We start from the raw sequence: 5,174 nt of genomic DNA, 5'->3' as shown, positions 1-5,174 counted from the left end.
GTTATGGTTGTTTAAGTTCCATTGAGTCCTCAGAAACCTTCAGGGTCACTGTGACTGAGTGGTGCTTAGCAACAACAACACTCAAATGTATATATGTGTGTGTGTTTTGTTGCTAAGCACCATTGACTCATAGCGACCCTGAAGATGGTTTCTGAGGCTTTAAATGTTCCAGGGAGCAGAAAACCTCATCATTCTTTCGCGCAGCGGTTGCTGTGCTCAATCAAGCCTTAGACCCTGTGATTTGCAGTCCAGTGCTTATCTTGTAGAACCACAACACTCCCATATACGAGAGATTGAGGGAGAGAGAAAGCAAGTGACCTGAGGTGGTATTGTAGATAAGAGCTGGACAGCTAACTGCAAGGTCAGCAGCTCAAACCAACCAGCAGATCCTTGGAAATTCTACATGGGATCACTATGAGTCCGAACTGACACAATGACACTTAACAACAACATATATGTTAAGTACCATTGTGTCAGCTCATAGTAGTTGTATAGAATTTCCGAGGAAAAACTGGTAGATTTAAACTGATGACCTTGTGCTTTAACAGTACAGAGATGATCCTCCAGTGCTACACCATACCAGGAGCCAATATATGAATAAATACGTATTGTTGTTGTTGTTGTTGTTCAGAGACCTTGAGTCATTTCCAATGTCCCACTTTCAACTTGCAACTCCAATGAGTTGGAATGATGACCAGTGGTTAATACTGTCTCTTGACACATGAGATTTTAACTTCCTGTAAATTCTGACAGCCAATTTGAATGGCTGCCTACTGTGAAAATGCCCCATTTCTTAGCAATGGTCAGCATGCATATTTCACTAACATCCATTATTTTAAAAAGTATAAAGTAACTCACTATGATTGTTCTCATTTATATTATAGCATAAAATTCCAGAATTGAGTTCACAGTGGGGAGGAAGACATGGTTTAAATGGGATTTTGAAAAGTGTTCTCTTGGCATCTGGTTAAAAATTACACTGGTTCATTAGATTTTGGTGGAAAAAAGAAGAAAAAGAAAGGGAAACAAAGAGCTAATTCACTGTTATTTGGAGCAAAAAAAAAAAGTTTAAAGTGAAGTATTTAACATAAATTACATCTGCATTTATTTAAATATTGATCTTTTCAACAGTTAACATTTAATAGAACTATGTGAATTAGATCTTAAATTTTAATCCAATTTCTTTGTGTGTGGATCTATTTCTTTTCTTTCATACTTGCCATATTTAGCATACAATTGAAGGAGATGGGGACTTTTCTTTTTCTTGAAATAGGCTACATGTGCCCACCCTTCACCCCATGCACCATCCTTAGGGGAACAAAGCCAACATTGCTGTCCATCAAAAAGATGGCTGCTGTCCCTAGCCCACATCATTCAATGACCATGATATTATTCCCAGGCATTTACACCAAAGATTGCAATGGTCACATAATGACAAAAAACAGCATGACCAGAGGCCGAGAGAGAAGCAGAAAGTTTCCACACCTGTCTCAGGAGAAGAGTAAAAATTTGACAGTGGCACCTCATTAAAGTCTCAGCACCTCAAGTGTCTCACTCAGTTCCACAGTAATTGGTGGAGAGAGTGGGAGTCTGAGGAGAGAAAATACTGTATCATTAAACTTAGCTCAGCACGTCTGTATGGCTTTCCAATTGCTGACAGCCTGGGTCCCTGCCAAGCCCCTGGGAGTGGGGTGCTGAGGCCGGAATGTTCCCAAATGTGTGGTTGGTTACCAGAGGGAGCATCTGTGGGTCTTGGCTGACAATCTGATCCAGTCTGCTATTGATGGCCATGTTTCTCTCCACGTATATAAAAGTGAAATGATCCAAACTGTTTAGTTTCCCCTTTTAGCTTTTGCCTTTTCTTTGTTACGTTTATTTTCCCAAAAGATACCATTTTTTCCTGGTTGTTCAATGGGGAAACACTCAGATGCTAATTGAAAGATCAGAAAAAAATCGGTTTGAGACCACCAGCCTCTCTGTAAGAGAAAGATGTGACACTTTGCTTCTGTAATGATGACCACGTTGGAATCTTAGGAGGCAGGTTCTACTCAGTCCTACAGAGTTGCTGTGAGTCAGAACCAACTTGATGCAATGGGTTTGTTTACTCACTCTGTAATCTTCTTGTTGCCAACACTTGGGAATGATCATACAAATAGTTACATATTTTTACTTTAAAAGGTTTCCAAGGTATTTGAAAATTTAAAGCAAATATTAAGGAATTAAATTTAACAAATTGGCACATTTATTGAATCAGATCATATTCAATTTAATGAGTATAGGGTTTCCGAGGAGTAGCTGGTAGGTTTGAAATGCCAACCTTGCATTTAGCAGTCCAGTGTTTATCTTATAGTACAATACCAAGACTCCTCAAAGTCATTACATAATCAAAAATATGGATGAAGAAAAGTAGCAAGACATAATCAAATTTCTCAAAACCAGAGAGAAAAAAAGAATCTGACATCAGCTCAAGAAAGATGGAAAGGAAACAAAGGAAAATTAATAAGATTAAACCTTGATTTCTCAGTGGATACAATGCAGGCATTTTCAGGTAAAGAGAAAACAGAAATAATTTTTAAAAACCAGACCAACCTCCAAAATAAAGGGAGTTCTTTGGACAGAGAACCAACAATAGACAACAACCTGAAATTAACATGCATGACAACATTAGTTAGACTCAACCTAGATACAGAATAATTTTAAGTAAAACAGACTTGCTGTTAAGTGTAATCTAGTCAATTTCAATTCCAGCTCACAGTGACCCTGTATAGGGGTTTCCGAGGCTTTAAATCTTTGTGGGAGCAGAAAGCTTCAGCTTTCTCCCACAGAGGGGCTGGTGGGCTCATTGCCCTTGTGTTTTGCAGTTCAGTATTTATTGTATGAAGCCACCATGTGAAGACTCAAAATAGAGAAACTCAGATAGGGTTGCAACAAGAAACACAATAAAGTAAAATGGGAATGATGTAGTTATATAACTTACAAATAAGAGGAAATCAAGTAGATTTAAAGAACAAAAATAAAATAAATAAAAATATGCCTAGCTGAAACCCTATAAACTAGACTAAACCTACTCCTAACCTTCGCTCAACCCTTACCCCAATCCTAATCCTCATGTTGTTTATTGCTGTCCAGTTGGTTCTGACCCATAGCAACCCTATATAGGGTTTCTGAGGAGCTACTGGTGAGTTTGAACCACCAACCTTGAGGTTCAAACTGACCTTAAGGTTGAGTGCTTGTCTTATGGTACCACACCAGGACTCTATAACTCTAAAAGTAAACAAAAACCCAGGCTTAGCCTAGACCTAGTCATAGTCCCAACCCTAACCCTCACTTGTTACTCCTACCCATCCCACCCTAAAAAAACAGATTGTGGTACAAAAAATGTGGATGGGATTTTTCTTATTCTTGGTGTAAGCAGAAGAAAGCTATAATTCTTTTGCACTACAAGCATAAAGAACTTTATGATGTCCCACCAACTCAAAATTACTCAATCCTATGCATAATGATTATGATTTATTTTGATGGGCCTCATAACTGGGTATTGTTGAATATCTCTGTTTAAATGCATCTTGCACTTCTACAGCTTAGAGGTATATCCATAACAATGTTTCTTTCTGCCATACACAAGGCCACTTTGAGCTGGAGCTGACTTGGTGGCACCTAACAGCAACAATGACCTGGAGACAGATATATTATTTTACAGAATAGATAGATTATTCTGGGTTATTTTTAAAAGGCTCTGTAGATCTGTGACAACCCATTACAGCTGGAAGGAAAGATGCATTTGCCTCACAATATGTCTGTGTTGCTTTTTTGTGTTTTAAGTCCATTACTTTCCCAGAATTACAAGCTGTTACTTTTTTCATAGTATACAATTTTTTATTATTTCTATGATACCTCTAATGCCAGATATAGTAATAGCTGATATTCAGACGACATTGATTCCTATATCTGGAAAGTATCTAATGGTTTACAATATGAGCAATGATTCAAGAATCCTTTGAGTACTTGGATAATTTTTTTTTGAGGCAAGAAAAAATATGCTCTTTGTATGTTTTTGAAAAGAGCAACATTTTTTGAAAGAATTTAATAAACCAAATGTACCTCACCAACTACTTTCCCATTTAGAAAAAGCTAACCTTGCTTTTAGTCCCCTTGTAGTCTATCCTAAGCACCCCCTCACCCACTGCTATTATTACCCAGTGGAAGGGATTGCCTTCAGAGCTCCTTGTACTGTGTGTGATCACACTGTAATAAGAGCCAGATCTGAAATCCCTCGTTTACCACCCACACTTCAAGGTCAACAGAAAGCAGTCAAGTTTGACCGAAAGGGGCTTTAAAATCTAAGTTTAGAGATGGATCTTTTTATAAGGCAGTCCTATTATAAACCCTTCCTAGTCATTCGATATCCAGGTGTTAGAAATATACACATATAGAACTTCAATAAGTAAGAATATTGTTAAAATTTCTAACTTAAACATCTCTACATAATGGAGTCCTGGTGTGGTGCTGTAGGATAAGCCGTGGGCTGCTAACCACAAGGTCAAAGTTGAAACCACCAGCCACTCCTTGGAAATCCTATTGTTCTTTAGTGACTTGATGTCACAGCAACTTCATACATAGGTGCTCTGGAAATGTGGTAGCCTTGATTGAGCTGCTAATTGAATGCTGATGTTTGAACCTCTGCAGGCTAAAGGTGACGCAGTTTGCTTCCATAAAGATTGTTGTTGTTAAGTGTCATTGAGTTGGTTCTGAGTCATAGCAACCCTATGTAGGATTTTTGAGGAATGGCTGGAAGGTTTGAATCACTGACCTTGTGGTTAGTAGGCCAGTGCTTATCCTTTAGTGCCAAAAAGGACGCCATAAAGATTACAGCCTCAAAAATTCTATGGAGTAGGACGACTCTGAACTATAGGGTCCCTGTAAATTAGAATGAAGTCCATAGGGGCTGGATTAGATTTATTGCATGCATACCTCAATAGGGTTTCAGGATCAGAAGTTCCAAATGTAAATGGCTAAGCACTTTTCTACATGTCTGCTTTTACCACACCCATGGGCATTTGTGGAAGTGGGGGTGGGAGTGAGCAAAATGGGTCAAACCAGTTACTGTCAAGTTGATTCCAACTCATGGCGGCTCTATGCTGTTGTAAAGTACTGTCAACTTGGTTCCGACTCAT

The sequence above is a fragment of the Chrysochloris asiatica genome, unplaced genomic scaffold (genome assembly GCF_000296735.1).
Source record: "Chrysochloris asiatica unplaced genomic scaffold, ChrAsi1.0 scaffold00096, whole genome shotgun sequence".
NCBI lineage: Eukaryota > Metazoa > Chordata > Mammalia > Afrosoricida > Chrysochloridae > Chrysochloris > Chrysochloris asiatica.
The sequence above is the reverse complement of the archived record's forward strand: the minus strand, read 5'-3'. Positions refer to the sequence as shown.